Raw genomic sequence first — 14732 nt, forward strand, 5'->3', positions numbered from 1 at the left:
GGGCGTTTAATCATACACAGGTGAATGCTGCTGAGTTGGAGGGTATGGGGGACCTGAAAGTATCCCTTTAAGGTCTGAAACCTTGGTCAAAATTATCTCAGCACACAAATCTCCAAGGGTGCCAAAACTTTAGCATTTGCCAATTTCACTTTTTGTAATTTTTAAAATGTAAAACATGAAAGTATATATATATTTTTTGTGCCTAAAATACAAAGGAAATGTGCCATCTTTAGGCATTTTAGGCTGGGTGCCCACTATGCGTTTTTCAAGCGTTTTTGCAGCGGAATTTCTGTAGCGAAAACGCTTAAAACATGCTTGGTAATACGTGCCCCATGTTCCCCAATGATAATCCACATGTGCTGTGCACATGCTGTGGAAATTTCCGCTGCAGATTATCATTGTGGAAAAATACGCAGCATGTCCATTAATTTTGCGGACACGCAGCGTAATCGTCGCCATTGACTTACACTGGACCGCGTGACATCCGCATCACTGCATCTGCACAAGCGGATATCACACAATTCAATGTGCGGATGGCACCCAGGTCCGGAGAAGAAGAGACTCTCCTCCAGACCGGGGTACCATGGTACCTGTAAAAAAAAAGTATTTAAAATAAAAAATAAAGATTATACTTACCTTCCGATGTCCTCCCGGTGTTTTCTCCCCTCCGTCTGGTCTGCTGTATGGGTCGTGGTGTTGTGAAGGACCTGCCATGACGTCATTGAGTCATGTGACCTGTCACATGACTCAATGACGTCACCGCAGGTCCTTCACACCACCGCGAGCCGCCTAAGACACCGGACGCGGCAGAGAAAACACCGGGAGGACATCGGAAGGTAAGTATAATCTTTATTTTTTACCATTCTTATTCTTTTTTTAAACTAACTTGGTCACACTACTATAAATCCATGCCGGTTGCATGGATTTATATAGTACTAGCTTTTACCCGCGGCTTCGCTCGCGTGGAATTTGGTCTGTCACATTAAGTTTCGTGACAGATCATTTTAATAGTAAAAAAAATAATCTTATTTAGTTACTCGTACATCCAAAATTTCAGATGTCTAACTTCAAAACTGACGGATTCCATACAATCTTTGAACCCCTATAATATGAAGAGGGAAACTCCTGAGGGTGGAATTATCAAAATTCCTTTCTTAGTGCTCATTTAAGCTATAATAGAACCTATCTGCAAATTTCAAGATGCTAAGTTCAGTGGTTTCGGCTGTGCGTTGACTGCTAGGTGTGTCAGTCAATCAGGTTTACAGTTTTATATAATCTTCGCCTGTATGGTGTGTTTATAAAAAGTAGCCCTATGTCCTTCCCCAGGCTTGAAATTATCCATATCAAATTTCATCACAAACGGATTACTAAACACTGATTAATAAACAGGACGGACTGAAGTTACTTGCGTTTAATATTGTTCGTGTTAGTAAAGAATTAGTATGTAATTGGAATAATGGACATCTGCAGGTAATTTATCTATGTGTTTTTACTGCAATAAACTCCTGTAAACTATGTTATTTGATTTCTTTCGTTCAGCGAAAATATGTAGATTTTGCGATTTAGAAACACGTGAGCAAGCTACGTATAGCTGACCGTGGGAAAAACAGGGCATGCCTAAATGTATCCCCGCTACCTATAATAATAAATGTGTACAAATATGTTAGGGGACAGTATAGAGACCTTGCCCGGGATTTGTTCAAAAGGAGGGATATTACGGTAACAAGAGGGCACTCACTAAGACTGGAAGAGAAAAGGTTTCAGCACCAGCATAGGAAGGGGTTCTTTACGGTAAGAGCAGTGAGAATATGGAATTCACTGAGTGAGGAGACGGTAATGTCGGATTCACTACACCAGTTCAAGCGGGGACTGGATGCTTTTCTAGATACCAGGCAGATTTCTGCATATACTTAAAAATAGAATAAAATAGTAGGTTGATGCAGGGATTTATTCTGACTGCTGGTTTCAGAGTCGGGAGGGAATTTTTCCTCAGGTGAAGATTGGCTAAATCATTTGGGGTTTTTGCCCTCCTCTGGATCAACTTTAGCAACTACAGAACTTACAGGTCGAACTTGATGGACGCAAGTCTTTATTCGGCTTTACAAACTATGTACTATGTACCTTCAAAGTTTGCCCTTGCGATTTATTGATGGTCATTGAAAATGCAACTTTAAGTGGGAACTGCAAACGTTTGAAATTAAAGGGTAAGTTATTGGGTATTATTGAGATGCGTGGTATAAGAATATTTTCACCCTTAGCTTCTCCAGTTAAAATTGTGGCCTTTACAATGTGCCTGCCTAGTTCAGTGACTCGCAATCTAGTGCCATTACATAATCTCGGGGCGTCCAAGTTGCGCATTAACAAAACGGGTATACCGACCTTTAATTCGAGCTTATGAGATGGGACCCCGGATAGCTCCAAAGAGTTAAACTCCACGGGGTAGCTCGTACAGTCTTCAGATGACATGACTGTGTCGATGGAGTTGTAGGTTGTTGCATCGCTGGTTACTTGGTCCAAGATAATTTTATTGATTTTCGCAACGGTTTCATTTCTTGGTGCTAGTATAGTTCTTTCACATAGCCAATTTTCATCGTGGATGTTTTGTTGCAAATTTGGAAAAACTTGAGCAATAAGTGCGTCTTCCGAATCCACAACATGACAAAATTGGTTAGTGAATAGAACCATACCTTCTTCGTCAGTTTCGATTCGACCTTCACCAATCTCGAGCAGTTTCTCAGCGTACGCGCCCGACACTAGATCACTGAATAACTGGACACGCATGTTGGTGGTGAGGTGCAGCTTTTCAACTTTGGTCCATAAATATGAGGATTTCAGACATGCGTTAATTTCGTCTGCTGCAGTGCCTCGCTCGATGACAGGCAAAGTTTGCCTAAAGTCCCCAGCCAATAAAACAACCACACCACCCATTATTGTTTGTTTACTGTGTAAGTCTTGTAGACAACGATCAAGAGCTTCGATGGCGCGTTTGTGTGACATTGTGCACTCGTCCCACACGATTAGTTTGCACTGTTGCAACAGGAGGCCACGGGCGCTGCTCTTGCTGATATTACGCGATGGGGTTTCTTTGTTCACCAGATTAAGAGGTAATTTAAAGACTGAATGTGCCGTCTGTCCACCGCTTAGCAATGTTGCAGCAATTCCAGAGGAAGCCACAGCTAATGCAACGTTATGACCGCTACGAATTTTTGCTAAAAGGAAATTAAGCTAGAAAGTTTTTTCTGTACCACCCGGGGCATCAAGGAAAAAAAGTCCGCCTTCACCATTCTCAACTCGTCCTACTATTTTGTGATAAATCTCTCTTTGATCAGGTAGCAAACGTGGCTCAGTTTCGCAAACGTGAGCGTCTAACTGGTTGGTATCATAGCTTAGCTCTTTTATCAACTCGTTCGACAGCTCTCCTCTACGCCGCGGTGAGGGTAGACCAAAATCGGACAATTTCTTTCCAGAAATTATTAATATTTTGTCCTCGATAAGCCCCAACGCCTCATTGAAACAGAGATCATCGTTAACGTGATCCATTCTTTCAAATCTGTGCATGATATCCTCTGATAACGCAGTTTTATACTTGTGCCAGAGTTGTAGGGGATTGGATAAACCGCAAGTGCATATCAATATGGCAAACAGCTCTCTTATTTGCGCCGGGAAGCGACATAGCACGGCCTCTTCTAAGGTGGTATCCCAGTGGTTATCTTCCAACAACCCCATCTTCTCACACAGCTACCGAAAAGTTGCAAGTTCTTGACCTTCAAATGTTTTTAAATCCGAGAAGTTGGTTGGACCCCTTATTACATTCAGCAGCATACGCAAGCAATAACATTCAAAATTGCTAACGTGCACCGTGTAAATGCGACCTAGAGCGTCTCCTGCCTTCACACCTGGCCAACCATCGACAGGTGTTCCTTGTAAACGACGTTTCCATTGCTTCCGTGCCACATTCCAAGTATAGTAGTGAGGCACGTCAATGTAAAGTAATGTTTTTGCAAACGTATCACTTTGGCACAACAGGAAAAATGCAGTTAGTGTAGTTTTAGGTGGTGCTTCTAATCTCTCTCTAAAATAATTTTCCGTAAAGTAAACCCTCTCGCCATTGGGTAAATGAATCGCGAGATGAGTGACGGTTGGGTGTCTCTCGTGCAGAGGCAGACCTAAAATCCGCCACGCTGCTTCGTTACTACTAACATATCGGCCGGTTTTAAAGGTCTGCACCTCATCTCTTGGGTCAATGTTAACATTCCCTTGCTGGCGGATGTTAAAAATAGCCTGGTCGCTACCCTTATTAATATATTTACAAATATATTTTATCGCCTGTACCGTATTACAGAACTCTACATTTAAATGAGAATTAAAATTTTTTGATAAGAGTGGAGAATATGGGACCACCCAGCTATTGTCCACCAATATTTCCTCTGTTCCTCTACGGGTTTTTATAATCGTCGTGCGTCCACCATTCTCTGGTGCTCTGCGCCTGTACAAAGGATAACCTTTGTCATTGGTTTGAGTATCTTTTAAAAGCTTCCTCGGATATTTTTTGGTACATTTTCCTTCCTTCATGCATGGCGATGAAGAATTGAATGTACCACATGGCCCGTGAATCATATTCTTTGTCACTGTATCATAGAGCTTTTGATCGGTTTCTGGGTTTGGTATCTCAGCACATATGATTTCGTCAATTTGGTTCGGATGCAATTTTTCCTTTAACCACAGAAGTGCACATGAGGCAAACCTCGCTTTTGCCACTCGATCGAGTACATGAAGCATTGCATATCACCAAATATGTTACCTTTTGTAAGTAGAGCTACCAACTTCTGTACTTTTATTCTAAATACTCGAGCTGTTAAGTCATGTCTGTCCGTTGAATTTTGACCAGCCATAAGCTCTTTGGTGATTTCTGGCCAAGCGTGGTTGCAAGTCATTGTAATAAATAAATCAGGCCTCCCATAATTACGTACGTACGTGAACGCATCTTGTGTGTATTCGTGTAGGTATCTCGGGCTATTTACAAATGATGACGGGAGAATCACCATCTGACCTAAGTTATTTGGATCCAAATCCGCATCATTTCTTATTGAATCTTGCAAGTGAATATAATTTTCTGCGCGCAGTTTTATTTGATTTAAAGAAATTAAGCTTAAGCGCTCACTTTCTATCTTTACATACATGTCGACCAGAAACTGATGAAGTAGGAGCCTACACTTAAGCATCAAATAAAAATCGCTGCGACGGACCATCAAGTGAAAGGCATAAAAATCTTTGCAGGACACCTTTTTGCTTGGCATTGCTTGTTTGGTAATTGGATTTATCTGAGGAATATCAATGCTGTACCCCTCTTGTCCTTTCCAAAAAATTATTGGGTACTCGAGAGCGTCATAGAATCTATGTGTATCGGGAACCCCAGTGAGCATGCCATAGAGCGGCTGCACAACGATGTCCCGAGACATAGCTTGTTCGCTACTAACTATTACAGCAGCTATTTCATTTGTAGTAGGGGCATTGAATCGTCTCTCATGTTGACCACGTGGTACACGGTCTGGGTGAATCACTACTTTGAAATGATCGCCATTGATCATTCTGTCTCTAGCCGTTTTAAATTCATGCACCAATATGTTGTGGTCGTGAAGTACTCGTAATTTTTTAACTATGTTTCTATCTACGCTTTGCACGCACTCAGTACGCCTGTTGATTTGTTCTTCTTCGTCACCTATGAAATAAGCTTGTAAAAATTGTGGTTGCGAAATGGACGTAGGAATTAAAGAACCGATACGGTGGTATACTTGTCCTTGTATTGTAAAGGTTAGGCAAAACCCTGGCATTGAGACAATTTGATCTGCTCCAAAAGAAGTCATATGAAAGCACATGTTGTATTTTCTTATATTATTTAGAAAAAGGCGAGATTCATCAGTTTCATTAGAGAAAAGCTCTTTTAAAGGTTGAACTGGCTCGTCTATATAAGGAAGAGCTACTTTCCCGCCCAAACAACACATACCTGCTGCTTCCTCTTTCCACTTAAGAGCTCCGCAATATTTGCAATCTATGGTCATTGCTTCTATTTTTATAAGCTTGTGAGTTTCATAATCAAGAGTCTCGTCATACTCAAATGCAGCTTTATTAAACAATATCCATGTATTTCTTGTAAATGTTTGACGTCGCTGTGCTGCCCTTTCAGCAACAGTGTGTCTGCGAGATTCGGCCATTTCATAAGTTTCAGTGGCTCTTTGGGACGCCATGTAAGTCGCTTGCTGCTGACGTCGAGCTTGGGACTGTTCTGGAGTTTCAGCAGCCCGTTGAGATGCCAGATACTCCGCATGCTGTTCACGTCGGGCTTGGGACTGTTCTTGAGTTTCAGCAGCCCGTTGAGATGCCAGATACTCCGCATTCCGTTCACGTCGGGCTTGGGACTGTTCTGGAGTCTCTGCAGCTCTATGTGCCGCACAACGCACCGCCTGCTCAAGCCTTCGTTGCTCGGCTCGTTGAGACGTCTCATCACGTCTAATTATTTTCATAGCTCGGGCTTTATTAGAGCTTTGCGAAATGTTAGACTTACGCTTTCGCTGCATTTTTATAAGTACTAATTACAAAATAGGTACTTAGTAAAGTTCAAACAAAATACTAAAACAATCTAATTAGTTATATTACGATCGCTGTACAGACGATATCAGTTGTATATGACTGGTCTATGAGGAGCAGCTGTGGCGCGGTTACCCATAGCAACCATTCCCAGTGCTCTGTGGGAGCTGAGAGCAGCCTGCTGGTGCTGTGGGTGACATGCTGCGCTGCACACACACAGGGCTGTGCTGCACACAGGAGGGGAGGACGCCATTTGTGTAGCGCTGCTGCCGGTGCTGTCAGGCTGCAGTGTGTGCATCCTCCATGGAGCCGCGCACAGGTTACTGCCCCTCCCCGTGTGTGAGTCACTTCCCCTCCGCCCAGGTGAGGCGCTCGGAACTTTCCCGGCTGCAGCAGCTGGCGCAGGTGAGCGCATGTTTTATTATACGGTGTTATGTGGAGGGACAATGGCGGCGGGGACCCCCTGTGTGAGGACAATGACGGCCCGGTGCCCCCGGGCAACCTGCAGGAGGAAGCCTCACACTCCCCCCGGGCTGTGGGCGCGAGCAGGCCGTGCTGCGACGTGTAGTTCCCTAGTAACCTGTTCCTGACATATGGGCTGTTTTCTGGGCTATTTTTTTTTTTTTTTTAAGTCTGAGAAAATGTCATAAATTATCCTTCTCCCTTCAGCTGTTTCCAGAGTGTAATGTATCAGGGTGAGCTCATGACTGACAGCTGCCAAAGTTTCTAGGAAATGTCAGTCCCTGGGGGTCGTGTGTGAACCCCCTGTGCCACACTTGTACCTGGCCACGGTATATGATCACCCCTGTATTCTGACTGTGGACAGGCGGCAACTGTGACCTCACTATACAATGATCCACTATGGGCAAATTATTGTATTATCAATCTCTTCTGACTGCTGTAAATCAGCCATTTAAATATCACCTGTGTATGTGTGTATATAAGAGTTTGATAAATATACTAAAAAGTTTTATAAATATACTAAAATGTGCATTGTAAAATAGTATCTAATTTAATTAAATTTATGGTTCACAATTTTGGTCATAGTGGCTTCCACATAAAAGGTAGATATATTCTGTCGTGGACTTTTATTTAGAACTATTCAAGACAAACAATTCTACGGTACATCATCTTTGTGTAACTCCAACGGTTTAGGCAGCGTACGCCAAGATAGCTCTCAGAGGCCAGATTTTTTTCCGACTTAATTGACATGTATCGTTATATTACGACCAAAATTGCATAAAATCATTACAAATTGTAGCCTATATGTTATTCCGATGTATAATCTATATTACTGTAAAGTTTCATGCAAATCCGTCCAGTAGTTTTTTCGTGAAAGAGTAACAAACATACATACTCACAAACTTTCGCATTTATAATATTAGTAGGAAGTAGGATGAACAAGTTGTCAAGCACTTTCCAAGTGATGCAAAAACGCTTGACAAACGCTTCTACCTGGCGGGAAAAAGGCATGTAAAAACCGCATGCGTTTTTCCTGCCAGGGAGAAGCGGAAAAAATATGCAGCATTTCTGCATCGTGGGCACATAGCCTGAGGGTATGTGCCCACGTAGCGTTTTACAAAGCGTATATGCTGTGGAATTTCCGCAGCGTAAACGCTTGTGAAACGCTTGGTAATCCGTCCCCCCACGGTCCCCAATGAGAATCCGCAATTTCAATGCCCATGCTGTGGATTTTTCTGCAGCGTTTTGATGCGCTCAAAAATCCGCAGCATGTCCATTAATTTTGCGTTTACGCATGCGGAATTGCCTTGTCAATGCAATAAAAAACGCAAGGCAATTCCGCATGTCCCAAACGCTTCTAAAATGCGCGAAAAAAGCTTGCCAAATTCCGCAAGCGTTTTTCCGGGAAAGGACATGCAGAAATGAAGCAGAAATTTTCCGCTTCATTTCTGCAACGTGGGCACAAAGCCTAAGAGATCATTTCATCTTCAACTTGCTTAAGTGTTCACAATAACAGTAATTTTGAACAGGGGTGCCAAAACTTTAACATGCCACTGTAGTTGTGGCACCCCAGGGGTCTGGTTTCCACAGTAACAAGCAATGTTATGTCTGAGAGCAGGTGGGAGGTCTCTTGGCCAGGGATCCTGTGCATGCCACACCTCCTGCCCAGTCTTGGGAGGGGAAGACCTTCCCCTATATAAACCCGGGGCTGAAGCAGGGTTAGTCAGTCAAGGAGAGTAGAGACAAGAAACAGTCACAGGAAGAAACAGCAGAAGCTCAGTGGGAGCAATACTACTACAAGTCAGGGGCTGGCAGCTGCAGAGCTCGCCCTGACTGAGAAGCTTTCTTACCGGACCCGGCGTCCGAGGCTGTGGGGACTAATCCTTACCCAGCAGCAGAAACCGACCGGCAGGGGATTGCAGGTCCTCTGGCCCAGAAACCCGAAGGCACGGTCACACGCGTGGGACCAGCGCCGCCATCGTGGAGCGGAAGCCATTAGAAGGCCCCGAGTCACCGGCCATACGGGTGAGCACCACACGGTACACTCAGGGACGTGGGCTACTTATATCCGCTTCTAGCAAGGTAGCCAGAAGAGTACAGTCAGTTTGGGAGGCCTACAACTCCGCCTGGCCAGGGGAGATCCCATCTGCTCAAGGACTGACCAGGCCCCGTTCGCTAGCAAGTACTCCGGGAGGGTCTATCGTTGTTACCAGTAAAGACCCTGAATTACACCGCACCGTCTCTGAGTGGTTCCTGCTACCCTCATCTTCCACGTCGGCTGCCCTGAGGCCATACCCCTCCCGTTGGGGGTTATACTATCACGCTGCACAATTCTACACCGGCCTCAGCGGTCTGCCCTGCAGCGACAGCTCCATAGCTGCAAATCAACGGGTGGCGTAGTCGACACTCCAATAACATCTATCAAGACTGCCACACACTGAGTTGACTCCCTGGGCACGGACCGGGTCCCCGCCACTCGGAGACTACAACCCTCATCTGATCCGGTTCCGGGTAAGCCCCCGTGCGCGAGACGCTGCGCGACACAGCAGGCCCAGGGGCGCTTCATAGTAAGTTCCATTGATCCAGACCCCTTCAGGTGGTAAAGCTACTATGCCAAGAGACATTACTTCCTCCTTTAAGGATTTTTATACCTCCCTATACTCTATCGACAAATCTAACCCTGAATCTAGTTGGGCTGATTTCCAGGAACGGTATCCAAGAATACATTAGGAGTTCTGGTCTTCCATCATTGAAGAGTGATGACACCACTGTTCTCGAAAGCCTAAGGCTGTGTGCCCACTATGCGTTTTTAAGGCGTTTCCCGTGGAAACGGTTAAAAAACGCTTGGTAGAAGGTCTGCCATGTCCCCCAATGATAATCCGCATGTGCTGTGCACATGCTGCGGAAATTTCCACTGCAGATTATCATTGCGGAAAAATCCGCAGCACGTCCATTAATTTTGCGGAAATGCGGCGTAATTGCCGCCATTGACTTGCATTGAATTGCTTAATATCCGCATGACTACATTTGCACATGCGGATATTAAGCGATTCAATGTGCGGATGGTACCCGGGTCTGGAGAAGGGGAGACTCTCCTCCAGACCCGGGTACCATAGTACCTGTAAAAAAAAAAAGAATTAAAATAAAAAAAAAAACATTATACTCACCTTCTGATGGCCTCCGGTCTCCTGTACGGTGCGTCCGGCATCTTCGGCGGCTCATGGTGGTGTAAAAGGACCTTCAATGACGTCATTTAGTCATGTGACGGGTCACGCAGCCGCTGACGTCGGCGCCGTCAAACACACCGGAGAAGGAGACCGGGGGCCATCGGAAGGCAAGTATAATGTGTTTTTTTTTTTTTTTTTTTTTTTACTATTGATGCTGCATTTACAGCATCGTAACTTGGTCACACAACATAAATCCATGCCGGTTGCATATATTTATATGGTGTTACCAAGTTGTCAAGCACTTTTCCAAGTGATGCTAAAATCGCTTGATAACCCGCATGCAGAAATGCATGCTAAAACGCTTGACAAACGCTTCTACCTGGCAGGAAAAACGCATGTAAAATCCGCATGTACAATCCGCATGCGTTTTTCCTGCCAGGGAGATGAGGAAAAAATCCAGAGCATTTCTGCATTGTGAGCACATAGACTTATCTCGGAGCTACAGCTTAAAACACTAGTCAAGAATTCTCCTACAGGTAAAGCCCTTGCTCCCGATGGCCTCCCCTGATAACACTATAAAAATTTGGCTCATATTTTTTTTCCTCCCTTCCTTTCCCCCAGACGTCTGCATGAGCTATTAGACTTCCATTCACCCAACAGAGGCAAAAAATGCACCCCAAATTTTGGGGTGGAAAATAAGAAAAATGTTTTTTAAAATAAAATGGTGGGGCGTCTTATAATCCGTTTTAACTGTAGCTTACCTGGGGTGGGCAGCGGACCGGGGTCACAGGAGGCAGGGTCACACTGCAGGAGGCCGGCTGCGGCAGGAGTGTAGTGATGCTACAGTGCCTGGGCGCTTATTAGATGTCGGCGCCGGTGAGGGAGGATCCTCTTTCCCATTCAGTTTCCTGCGATGGACTTCGGGAAAATGGCTGACGGAGGTGGCGCATGTGCAGATTGAGATCTCGGGAAACGAGATCTCGCCTTCCAAGATCTCAATCTGTGCATGCGCCACCTCCAGCGGCCATTTTCCCGAAGTCCATCGCAGGAAACTGAATGGGAAAGAGGACCATCCCTCACCGGCGCCGACATCTAATGAGTACCCAGGCACCGCAGCATCACTGCACTCCTGCCGCCACCGGCGCCGATCCTCCCGGTAAGCTCACTTCGGATTATAAGGCGCACCCCCATTTTCCTCCCAAATTTGGAGGAAAAAAGTGCGTTTTATAATCCGAAAAATACGGTACTTTTTGTACAGAACAATTCAGTAGACTGTACTTTCATATAATCATTGCAAAAACAATACATAGCCAACATCTGCAGCTGTTAAAAATTTAGACATGAGTAACATTTAAAAAAATCTAAAGAAAAAATTATTATTTGAAACTCCCCCATCTCACCCCACATTTAAAAAAAACAAACAAAACAAATATATTAGGCTTTGCTGTGTCCGCAAAGATCCAATCTCTCACAATCCTAAAATATTTAACCCATAAATCCATAAGGTACACGCGGTAGAGAAAAAAAATACAATGCAGAATTTAAAGAAAAATAAGATGCAACAAATAAGATCAAACATTGTTTGTAACCCAGAATGGTAGCAATGAAAACAACAGCTTGTCACGCACAAAACAAGCCCTCCTTCAGCTCCATCAACAGAAAAATAATACAAAGATATGGGACTCGGAAAAAGCAACACAAACCAATTTATTATTTTTATAGAAAATTCAGAATTTTTGAAAGACTTTAAAAGTAGTAACTAAATTCTATATAAACGTTTGGCACCGCTATAATCGTACTGACCTGGAGGTCATTTTAGACACACAATGAGCCTTACTGCACATTCAACTTTGATGTAGTCATCAATCAGCTGAGAGGCAGGCGCTCAGACCATAGGGCAGATAAAGAGTTAGGGTATGTGCACACGATGCAGAAATGAAGCAGAAAATTTCTGCATCATTTCTGCATCTCCCTGGCAGAAAAAACGCAAGCAGATTGTGCATGCGTTTTTCCTGCAGAATACATGCGGATCCACATGCAGATTCACATGCGTTTCCGCATGCAGATTGACAAGCGCTTTCCAGGCGATTTTAGCATCACCTGGAAAGTGCTTGATAACTAGGTCACACTATATAAATCCATGCAAACAGCATGGATTTATATAGTGTGACCCGAGAGCGTGTATATACTTACCTCCGATGGCCCGCGCTGTCCTGCTCACTCCGTTCTCCTGGCTGCCGGCAACTTTGAATTGAAAGACCTGCCGTCGTCAGCGTCACGTGACCCGTCACATGACTCTGACGTCACCGCAGGTCCTACAACTCACTGCAAGTGCCGGGAACCAAGCGGGAGCGCTGCGCGGGCTGACAGAAGGTAAGAATACATTTATTTTTTATTTTATTCTTGCTTTTACAGCTTTTTTAATGGTACCTGGGTGTGGATGAGACTCTCCTCTCCTCCACACCCGGGTACCATCCGCACATTAGAACGCACCAATTACGCAAGTACAAATGCTGTCTTGCGGAATTGGCGCGTTCTAATGCAAGTCAATGGCGGCGAAATCGCCGCGTTTCCGCAAAATTAATTGACATGCTGCGGATTTTTGACCGCAGCGTTAACGCTGCGGAAAAATCCGCATCATGGGCACAGCACATGCGGATTTCCATTGGGGAACATTGCTTCCCTTCTACCATGCGTTTTTCATGCGTTTACGCAACTGCAAAAACGCCGCGGAAACGCATGAAATACGCATCGTGTGAACTCAGCCTTACAAACTCTCCCACCATTCTATCCAAAAGAGCTCACTGATGGGTTTTCAGTTGACTCATTCTGCAGCCAAAAATAGACTGGGCGCAGTCAGACGGCCGTATAAATCAGGCTGAGATCGGAATGCAGTGCACGGACTGGCCGGTGGCTCTTCATGTATTTATATACAGCGGTCCAGCTCAGGTCGGGAGTGCCGCCGGCCAGTCTATGGACGGCATTCCGATGTATACGGCCGCCAGACTGCGCCCGAGTACAGAGGTTATACTGCAAACTGCAAACTATTTTAATGAAACCCAATTACAAAAATGATTTTTAGCCCCAAATATATGAATTTAATAAAAATGGTCCCCAAAGGTGGACAGCCCCTAAAATGTGCTACTGAGATAACACAGGTAAGGAAAGGTTTCCTACTACATGGAATGTGGCAGTCACAGAGCTAGAAACAGCACATTCCAGGTTAATTTAAAGGCACAGCACCATGTATATAGGGCGCTCCCTACCTATGCCCACCCTGCAGAGCAGAGTACATTACAGCGTGCTCACATACATAGTCCAGCAGAGTTCAGGCTCTGCACACACTTGCCGCTCCTGCGGTACCTGCGCCTCCAGCATCACCACACACCATGCGCAGAGATGCCGCCCGGCCGGCACCACAGCTCTCCCGCCTGCAGACAGCTGGAGCAGACGCCGCCGCATCACAAGCGCCCCCCGCCAGGAAACTTCCACACACACGGAGCCTACCTGAGCCCGCCACTCTGCACCGCAGCCGCTACTACCATAGAGTCGGGCTGGAGAAGAGGAGCCCCTCCTGTTGTTTCCACTCAGCACCATAGAGACTTGAGGGAGCGAAGGAAAGAGTCGTAAAGATGAAAGGAGGGAGCTGTGCGGCTCATGTAACTCCATCATGTGGTAGTCACCCAGAATTCACAGCACTATCGGCACAGACAGCAGGAGTGGTGTATCCTGTCAGTGCTAGGATTGTACAGCTCTGTGGGAAGATGGCTGACAGAGGCAGTGTGTGGGATTGCTCATCTCCAGGGGAGCCGAGTCCTGCAGTTGTAGGCTGCTTACAGTGTGTTCTCATCATTATTCTGGTTATTTCTAGAACACTGTGCCAGAGGTAGATGCCCCCCCATAACCCTGCCACATGCCCAAATGATCCTATAACACTGTGCCAGCGATAGATGCCCCCATAACCCTGCCACAGGCCCAAATATAACACTGTGCCAGCGATAGATGCCCCCATAACCCTTCACAGGCCCAAATGCTCCTATAGCACTGTGCCAGCGATAGATGCCCCCATTACCCTGCCACAGGCCCAACTGCTCCTCTAACACTGTGCCAGCGATAGATGCCCCCATAACCCTTCACAGGCCCAAATGCTCCTATAACACTGCACCAGCAAAAGATGCCCCCATAACCCTGCCACAGGCCCAAATGCTCCTATAACACTGTGCCAGCGATAGATGCCCCCATAACCCTGCCACAGGCCCAAATATAACACTGTGCCAGCGATAGATGCCCCCATAACCCTTCACAGGCTCAAATGCTCTTATAGCACTGTGCCAGCGATAGATGCCCCCATAACCCTTCACAGGCCCAAATGCTCCAATAACACTATGCCAGCGATAGATCCCCCATAACCCTGCGACAGGCCCAAATATAACACTGTGCTAGCGATAGATGCCCCCATAACCCTTCACAGGCCTAAATGCTCCTATAACACTGTGCCAGCAATAGATGCCCCTATAA

General features: G+C 45.4%; 1 protein-coding gene across 3 annotated transcripts in view; it reads right to left on the bottom strand.

Moving 5' to 3' along the window:
- Positions 1-14055, bottom strand: part of FBXO10 (F-box protein 10) — a 169822-nt gene extending 155767 nt beyond the window's left edge. The window contains exon 1 of one of the 3 annotated variants that reach the window (XM_073651872.1): positions 13722-14055. The gene's annotated coding sequence lies outside the window, so the exon portion shown is untranslated. The other 2 variants (XM_073651855.1, XM_073651862.1) reach the window with 2 other exon arrangements.
- Positions 14056-14732: the final 677 nt, after the last annotated feature.

Source organism: Phyllobates terribilis, unplaced genomic scaffold (genome assembly GCF_046119375.1).
Source record: "Phyllobates terribilis strain yellow unplaced genomic scaffold, ASM4611937v1 Scaffold_1__5_contigs__length_1240528914, whole genome shotgun sequence".
NCBI classification, from domain to species: Eukaryota; Metazoa; Chordata; class Amphibia; order Anura; family Dendrobatidae; genus Phyllobates; species Phyllobates terribilis.